Source organism: Parasteatoda tepidariorum, chromosome 5 (assembly GCF_982258835.1).
Source record: "Parasteatoda tepidariorum strain Cologne lab strain chromosome 5, Ptep-v5.0, whole genome shotgun sequence".
NCBI classification, from domain to species: Eukaryota; Metazoa; Arthropoda; class Arachnida; order Araneae; family Theridiidae; genus Parasteatoda; species Parasteatoda tepidariorum.
In genome coordinates, this window is record NC_141759.1 from 45,927,933 (window position 1) to 45,938,513 (window position 10,581).

Consider the following 10,581-nt stretch of genomic DNA (forward strand, 5'->3'; position numbering starts at 1 on the left):
ATGTCTTCGGATCCTCCTAGAAATGTTTGCCAGACAATCGCCAATAGCCCATTGTGCAGCTCTAGTGCGACGCAAATGAACTACAACAACAACTACGTGAAAAGGAAGAGACTCCTTATTCATAACCCGTGAAAAATTTCATACACTCTATATATACTTTTTATTTTGTCAGAAGCGGCCTTCGTTACGAGTGGTATATACCTCCCAACAAGTGCTCTATAGCTTGGAGGTAGCAGGTTCGAATCCCATTATGACCTTGGATAGATTGTTGTACTGCATTTCTCTAATATATGCTATAGGTTCTTAGTATGCATAGGTACGGAGGGTGTGCGGTATTGGTCCTCGTTAAACTGTTCAACCGTAAAGTGCTCTACTTCGCGCGCAAGTCGTCGGGCTATTGAAGCGGGTGGTGCCATCCCCTCTGCAGATGATCAAAATTGTGATTGCATGCCTTCGGATCATCCTCAGGGATGCTTCCCAGACCTTCGCCAATAGCCCATTGTGCAACTCTAGTGCGACGTAAATGAAATACTGCAATAACAGCTATATGTTCTTATGTTAACAAAGGGTTTAAAGCGCTTTTTTGTATTGAGGACGCAAACTATGCCCGCTTATGCATATAATAATGTAAATAAATAAAAAATAATAATAAAAAAATTCCATCACCAGATTTACAGAACGAAAAATATATTTTGGTTGGTTTCAAGCAAGCATATGTGTTGTACCAAACCATTTATATTTTTGAGTTAAAGCAGATCTTTTGGCACTGCTAGAATTGTTTCTATTTATTTTTTACAAATGGTGGTGGCTTTGAACCATCTTACTCTTTCACTTTTAATGAGATCTTTGTTTCATGTAATCGTCGCACTAGTACTCTGAGATCCATTCTCATTAAGAATAGAAAGACAAATATGGTAGATACATTCGTGACCTTCACAATATTTATATTGGAGGGCAGGTGAGCTAACAGATTGACAGATTAATCTCAATTAAGAAAGTGACTGTGTCCAATCTGTGTATGAGTCGTCTAACTTTATACATAGTGTAATGGAGGTTTTAATTAAGCAACAGCTTTTACACGCCTTTTTTATCCGATTCGAAGCTCTGTTCAGAATAAAATATGTAGATATAAAGTGCTACTATAAGTGTATATACTAGTAAAGTAGACATAGTTTTCAAGACTAATGTACATCACGTGCATTTTATAAACGTTGGAGAAATGAAATTTGCTATATTTTTGATTTTTGTTGTTGCTGCTGTATGTAGCTCATTTACGTCTCACTAGAGCTGCACAATCGGCTATTGGGGACGGTCTGAAAAACATCCCTGAGAATGATCCGAAGACATGCCATCACAATTTTGATCCTCTGCATAGCGGATGGCACCCCCGCTTCGGTAGCCCGACGATCTGCGAGCGAAGTCGAGCACTTTACGGTAGAACAGTTTAATGAGGACCCATACCACACACCATCGGTCCCTACGCGGACTGATCCAAGTGGTCATCCACCCACACACTGACCACAGCCAGTGATGCTTGACTACGGTGTTGTTCGAAGCTCTCTCAACATTCCACAGAACACTCTGAAGTGGAGAGGTAGCAGGTTTGAATCCCACCGTTAACTTGGATGCGTCTACTTGATGTCCTTCTCTAAATTGTGCTATTAGTTTTTCCACTTTACAAGGATATGTAAGCCGTAGTTTTTAATGAACATTCAGAACACTCAAACCTGCATATATGTGGGCAATAATAAAAAATAAAAAAATAAAAAAACAGAACCAATTTACTACATCCATTCTTCATAGATTTTGATCACCTTAAGAGTTTCATTGATATGTAATACATTCATTGAGACAATAGATTAATATTCCCTTAAAGTATTAAACCATGAAATCACTGAAAATTTCCGACAACAAACACATAAATGACCAAAATGGTAAAAAGAAAAGTTATGAAATTTGACGAAATAATAAGACGATTACCAAACTTACCAAAAGATCAAGGTTAAAGCATTTTTCCTATTGCACCTTGAATCTTTGTGAAGAGTTCATAAATCACTGAAACAATTATCTGAAAGAGTTTTAGAAAGAATGATAAAATTATCTGAATTATAAGGAATAATAGGGCAAAAGAAAAAAAATTTATTGATGCAGTGGTATAAATTGTTTATTTAATGTTAGAGCGATTGCTTACCAGAGGGGCAGAGAGGAAAACTATAATTAAATGCAGGGTATTTAATGAACATGCTTACAAAACATTTTTTTGACAAATATGTTAGCTGTTTTCATTCGTCTATTGCGGAACAAAACCGGTAAATCACCCATCTAATTAATAAATCTATTTACAAATTAATTTTAAAAATTGCTTTCATTTTCATCAACCAGGAAAATTAGATTTGAATAAATTCATCCAATTTGATATTCCTTGATCTATATCCTAAAGTAGAAGAAAATTATTAAAAAAGAGAAATTATCGGAATATTCTGAAACATGTAAAGTTTTAAACAAATAATGTATAGCTTCTTTTAAAAATAAATTAACCCTGAATATTTTTTTAACAGAAATCATCAGAAATTTTACTTTCCACGGGCATTAATCGCTTCGCTCTAAGCTTACTTAAATATTATGTGAACTGTACAAACTAATCAGTTTCACTTTTTAAAAAAATAGTTTTTTTTTTGTTTCAGAATTCAAAAATTACCAATTAATATTAAAAAAACCACTACAAATGTATTAGATTAATATTCCAAAGAAGAAAAAAAAGTATTAATAAAAAGAAGAAAAATTCTACAAATATTATGAAATCTAAAGTTTTAAAGGAGAAATTATTCTTTTTAAATTGTATTTGATTAAAAATTGTTTGAAATAAATCAACGTGAATTTTACTACCTGCAGAACATTGTATAAGACTCTTTTCTAAATTTGCTTAAATAACATGCGTAAATCTTTAAAAGACGTAACAGAAACGTTTACTTCTTGATGGTGTTTAAATAACCAATCAATATTATTAGAACAATATCCTTAAGTATAAAAAAAGAGAAGTTCTCGAGATGTTGCGGAATACAATGTTTTAAATAAGAATATATGCATACCTGTTAATAGCTTTATTACCTTCCAATAGTTCGAATTCAAATCGTACTTCCGGTTTTTCTGGAAGACTTAATTTTTATATTTAATGTGGTGGCAAAACTTATATAATTACATTTTACTCTTCTTTAAGTAAATGTGGTTTAAAATAATTTTGACTGCCATTACTTTAAATAATTTAAACATATATATATATATATATATATATATATATATATATATATATATATATATATATATATATATATATATATATATATATATATATATATATATATATATATATATATATATATATATATATATATATATATATATATATATATATATAAATATATATATATATAGTGAGTTTTATTGAAATAAAAAAATAAATTATCTGCAAAATAGAAGCAAAGTTTATGAAGAAAAGATATTACTACGCCTATGTACGCTTCGCCTATGAACTGTCCGCCATTATGGAGCAAACAAGTTCCCTAGTTACGTAGTGTTAACATTAGCGTGAGAGTTCGAAGCCCTTTTAGATACTTAAAATTATTGATATGGGTAATTGTGTGGCGATGATTTGGACCAACAGTTTAAAAAAAGGGCTTTCTAATTTTAAGATTTTTATCAGATCTCAAAAGAAAGAAGAAATGGGTAATAAATTGCAGAAAATATAACTGGCAGTCGTTTATGTGAGGAAAATACTCATTTATTTCTAATTTATTGAATTCATTTATTTATATATGTAGTATATAAGCTGCCTTAAAATGTCAGAATTTGTTCCTGAATGCTTGGTTTTGTCTGTTTCTTTAAAAATGAATAAGTGAATAACTTTTCGGGGTTACTTGAATAGTTCAGTTCTAACTATATATCAAATATAAGAATTTTTATTGAAATTTGCATTTATTAAATAAATATTTATTTGAAATATGACCTTTAAACAGCATTTAATAATATATTTAACAATTTTCAGTGTTTGCATGGTATAAAACGGGGTAAATAAAGGCAACAGATTGGCTGAATAAGTGTTCGCCAAAAGGATCTCAGAATCGCCAAGTTTTGTATTTACATTTAAGTATTTCTCTTTGTTTTCTTAAAAAAAATATTATTTACCTGTTTCTTATTGAATTTCATTTTGATTCACTATATGCCAGTTTATTAACTTTTTAATCCTGGCTCATTTAAATTTTTTAATTACTTATGATAACATATCGCTTAAAGTTCAAACGGTTTGTTTAGATTTTATAATAATAAGCATACTTAAAATGCGATCTTTCTACCAATCGCTTGTTTTACGGTTGTACCTACGATTGTTTTTGAATCTACCAATGTTCTATTTTTTTCCTTAAAATTCCAGCGTTAAATAGCGGGAATAATTAGTTTCTGTTGTAGAAAAGCTAATTGGAGTATATTTACAAAATTGAAACTCTGATTCTTTTAATGTGATTTAATTTAAGTATGAAAATATAAAACAGTATTTCAAATTTTCATGCAGGTTCATTATTAAAAATCTCAACTTAAAGAAAATAGGAAAGACGGTAACAAAAAATTAAGGCCAGATACCATTTCAAATTCCTTAACAATTCCTCCAAAGAGACAAAAATGGATAGCTTGTCCAAATTCAGGATTTTTAGATGAGCATAAATCTAATACAAAGATAAACTTATTGATTCTTCTTTATTTGCTTTATTTTTTATTTTATACTTTAAGGGTTTTTTATGTGTATCAAATGTTTCTATCCAGTATTTTTTATTTCAAATAACAATAATAATAAATGTTTTAATGAATTTGTTCAAGCATTCAAAAAAAGTTTCTGAAATAAAATGTAGATCGATGCTCACGCGAAGGCGCTTTTATTTACGAATTATCCTAGTTTAGGTTGGCGTCGTTTATAACGATAAGTTGACAAGCCTTGTAGCTCTACCACATTGGTGAAAGTTTTTGCTAAGAAAAGGCGGACGAATCGGCCTCTTTAATTCAGGGCCCTTATACGTCACGTAAAGATATTACTACGTAGGTCTAAGTCCTCAAATTTAAACTTTCAAAGTTGTCTGAAACCACGTGCTTTTTTTTTACTTATATTTATGTTTTTAAAACGTATTTCTAACACATTGCTTACTAAAAATCAACGGTAGTTGAACAAAAAAACAATTTTTTTATGTACTATGATATATATAAATTATTATTATTATTATATATATATATATATATATATATATATATATATATATATATATATATATATATATATATATATATATATATATATATATATATACAACAAAATAAATAAATACAAGAAAACACGAAGAAAGTTATGAAAAACAATAAGTTTCATTTATTGCGCATATGCTGTAAGTAAACAGAACTCATTAGATAATTTCAAAATGAAGATAAAACAAAGGAAAATTATAGACATATAAAAAAAAGGGGGGGGGTAATAATGGGAAAAAAAATAACAAACAACTGAAGAAAAAAAAAGGATGAAATGTTTTTTGAAAAATCCGGAAAATAAAAGATATAATCTATTCATCAGCCCAAACGATTACATCCGCAAAAAAGAGTGCTTCAGAAATATCAGAAAGCACTCTTGTTTGTGGATATAATCGTGTGGGCTGATGAAAAGATTATATCTTTTATTTTCCGGAGTTTTTAAAAAAAATTCATCCTTTTTTTCAGTTTTTTTTTCATTATTATTTTCCCCTCACCCTTTTTTTTCATTTGTCTATAATTTTCCCTTGTTTTATCTTCATTTTGAACTTATATATATATATATATATATATATATATATATATATATATATATATATATATATATATATATATATATATATATATATATATATATATATATATATATATATATATATATATATATATATATATATATATATATATATATATATATATATATATATATATAAATCAACAGAAATTTTGCTATCTATAGAGCTTTGTTTTAAGCTCTTTCTAAGTTTACTTAAAAACCATGGTCATATTTTTAAATGCACAAGCAACTGACTGGTTTTAGTTTTTTTTAAAAAATATGTTAATTTTACTCTGTTTCGGATATTTGAAAAAAAAAACATTTCATATTATAAAACGACTTGTGATGTGCTAGATCAATATCCCAAAGCAAAAAAAAAAAAAAAAAAAAAAATTAAAAAAAAGAGGGAAATTCTTAAGATATTGCGGAATGTATTCCTCACAGGCGAAGATCAACAGGAATGCGAAAACATTGCTCAAACTCCAGGCCAATAGAAACGATAACAGAAACTTGGAAGCGAAAAAAAATGGTAAACGCAAAGAAAACAGTGGCGTCGGAAAATTGATTTCGCATACCTGACTCGAAAGTGTTTTCCTTTGCAAGTTATAAAAGAATTTTGGCGTTACCATTTTATTTTTGCATAGTTTTTCGAGTTTTCTGTGAAATTTTGCATTTTTGGGCTTCAGGGAACGTATGAATGATATTGTAGCCATAAGTCTAGGATACATATTCTTTAGAATCATTTTGGAGTTTCTAAGTTACATTTGAAAGCTTAAAGGGCTTGAAAAGTTTTGGAATAGAAAATTGAAATAAAATATAGTAATATTTTTCGGAGCAAAATATTACATATTTGGCAAGAGGAAAGGAAATATGAAAACCTGCACTCAAGATATAAAAATCTTAACGCAATTCTTTTTGTTAATAAAAAAAATTATTAAGCAGCGCACGAAATTTTTATGCAGCTCATGACTCTGTGTGATATTTGCGGTTCAGCGTATGGGGTCCTAAAATTTCTAGTTAAAATGTTAATAGTTTTAATACAACATGAACAACAAAAACTCGTTTTGCGTTTAAGGTTTAACACAACTAACTCTTCGATTTTCCAATTTAAACATACCATAAAGTTTTGTTTGCTTATACTTTAGTTTTTGCGCCTACACCAGAGATGCCAACTGCTCCAAACACGCCAAAATAATTAAAAAAAAAAACGGTAAATAACTACAAAGTAAATTTTGCAAATATTTGACTATTTTTGCTTGTAAAATGGTATAACATGACTTAATTACTATAAAGTGGTGAGTTATATAAGCCTACGAATTATTTAGAAGTGGTAGTGGATGAAAATCTACTAAATTGAATTTATTAAACCAAGAATCAGATTTAATAAACTACCACTTTAAAGTATATATTTGCTGTCCGGAGCAAGTTGGCATCTCTGCTACACTAGTGAATCGATATAATATTGAACCATAATAGTAAGCAAAATTGCGGAAATATCAATTTTAAGCAACTGTGTTCCGTTGAGTATAGTTTTGTTTACTCTTAGAAAATTGGTACAATATTGAACGAAAATATAGGTACTATAAACGAGGCAAAGTTAAAGTTTCAGAAACTCTGTGTTATTCAGCAAAGTGTTACTTCGATGTTTAAAAAATTTGGTTCAGTACTGAAACTTAATATCGATACCTTTAACCAAAATACTTTGCAAAGTTTCTGAAATCGAGTTTTTCTGATCAAACATTTTTTGTTAAATACAGTGTCATTCGGATATGTCTTCACTCTCAAAAAATCGTTATAATATAAAAACAACATATCGGTACCTTGAATGAAGCAAAATTCCTTGAACTGTAAGTTTCATCAGATTATAAATTTATGTTTCAGCAGGTTTGTTCCGTTCAACACAGTTTGTTTGGATGTGCCAATTGGTATAATATTGAATAGAAAATTGGTATAATATTGAATCACAATATTGTGAAAAGTTCCTGTAATAATCTGATCCATGTTGCCGTAAATGTAGAACCACTATATCGCGTAGTTAGTTTAACACGTTCACGCCGGGAAAAGTGAAAATACTGGTAGAAGAACTATTCCAATATTAGATAATATTCGGGAGGAGGTAATCTATTCTCAACAATTCACTGTCAGGAAAGTTATCACGGCGAAGAAGCAATTCAGTATAAAAATTGCATCCGTTAAAAACAATTGGTAGTTATGGATTTTTATTATTCCCGAAAAAAAACTAAAAAATGAAATTTATTTGTTACCAGTTTTTACTCCGATGCGCTGCCAAGATGAGACAATCTAACGTGACGGCGTGAACGTGTTAAGAAATGTCATAACATGATAACATGTGATAACATAAATTGCGAATTTGATATTTTGGTCAACCCCTCTACCCTATTACATACCTGCCAACTTCTAATCCTTTCAAGAATGATTTTCTTCAGTGGTAGTAAAACGTAATTTGAATTACAATTTTAAGCAGAAACATACGTTGCATTTTGAACAAGCATATGCTGACTTTCACAACAGTATTATATATCAATATATGTGCGTAATTGTTTTAAAAATAATGGTGGATGAAAAAAATTATAACTTAAGTCTATATATGCCAGTAACATTTAGAAAGCATACATTTTACTACCACTTTAAATATAGAAATAAAATTTTACGCCAAATGCGTAAAAGTTGGCAGGTATGTTATTATATTAAAAAGCTGGAAAATATATGGCTAGTAATGTTATCTAAAGCCTATTAGTGTCATAACAATACTGGCTAAAAAGTAATTAAAGTTATTGTAAATTGCAGTTCTTGTTGTTGAAACTTTCAGATTAAAATAGTATCTTTTGTAAGCTTACAACTTTAAATTTCATAGTTCAAAAGCATAATCTTCTCTTAAACTCAATGGCATTTTTAACTTAAATATTTATGAAAATTATTATTTTGTTCTTATCTCTCATATCCCGTCTACAATAAATATATTCTCACATAAGGGTTATATATAACTTTTTTATAAAGTAAATTATTTTAAGACTTTAGATCAAAATTAATGAAGGCAATAGTTATTCTTGTGACTTTTAGATTTGAATTGTAGTATATTTTATTAGCTTAACGCGGATTTTAGAGTTAACAATCATAATCTTCTCTTAAATTAAATGGCATTGCTGACTTAAACGTTTATGATATTAGAAAGTAAATTATTATAAATGTTCACTTTATACATCTCAAAATAACTAATAGAATAAATTTTCAACTCGAACTGTACAGATCAAAATTAATGTAAACTGTAGTTCTTGTTACCTGATTTATTTGATGTAGTTCCTGTTATTAAACTTGTTATAAATTCTTGTTATTAAAGCCCTAGAATTAAAAATAAACTAAGCTTATTTTTTTATTTTAGAATTAAAAGCCTAATCTTCTCTTAAACTAAAATGCCATTAATTAAAAACAGTATCTCATGCCTGGGTACATGTTGACATCAAAAGCAATAACTGGATTACTTCCTAGAGCTTTTTAAAGCTTTAAAATGTTTATCTTAGAGAGAGAGAAAAGAAAAAGTCGCAGGGCCGTGTTCTTAGGCGTCGCGTTCGATTAGATTTCAAGAAATTGCTTTCTCTAAGATTGCTTCTAGCCATCTTTTTTTTCTCTTCGAGATAATTCTTTGAAGAAAACAGAAATCTGTTTGAGAACACATTACGGATCCATTACGTTTCTTTTGATTAAACTTCTTGTGATTGCTTCTCATTAGAGGAATCGGAGGAGGATTTACTTTTTTTCGTGGAGCTTAAATTTCAAAAATAGAGTAGTTTTGTTTCTTAAACTCTGTAGAGCTTTGTCATAAAATAAATTTATTATTTTTAAACCAGAGAAATGGTTAGAGTAACTTTTAATTTTGTTTTATATCAAAACTAAAAGAAATAAGTTGAAATATTTTTTTTATTTATTAACCAAACTACGACTTCTCCTTTAAACAGAATTATAGAGTTTGGATGTTTAATAATATATTTTCGATAAGACTAATGTTTTAAAATTATTAGAAACAAATAGCTTACACTAAATTTACAAAGTATTAAAAATTTAATTTTTTTAAAAATGGAATGAAAACAGTGGAAATTAACCAATGTAAATTTTTTTTCTCCAAATTGCAGGCACTGAACATTATTCTTCGCCTTGGAAGATGCCAGAATTGTTCATTTCACTTTACCCAGTTGGCACCTATGAATCAAAGTCACGGAGACGAGCAACATTACCCACACCACACTGCAACAATCCCGTTTTTAGGGTGGGCCGCATTCACGCATCACGCATCACCCACAATGCAGGACAACACAAGAGAAAGAAACATCCATGCCCAGAGCGGGATTCGAACCCGCAGCCATTGGCTTCACACTCAGGCACGCTAACAGCTCGGCCACCTGGCCGGCGCAATGTTAAATCTAAAATTCTTCGAATAAGAAGAAAAATTCAAAAATAATATCATCGAAATTAAAATAAAAACTCCTTACATGTAATAATATTAATCGTATTTTATAAGCTGAACGAAGACAATTTCTTTTTAAATTTCAGTTATAGTAATGTACAATCAAGTAATAGGTTTCTAGTACATTTAATACATTGCTTAAAAATAATATGTAGCAATAAATAACTTACAATTTAGACAAAGTCATTTTTTTTAATTCTCTTATTCGAAGCTTTAATTTAAAAAATACAGAAGTAATGAATTTTATGGTAAAAAATACCTGCAC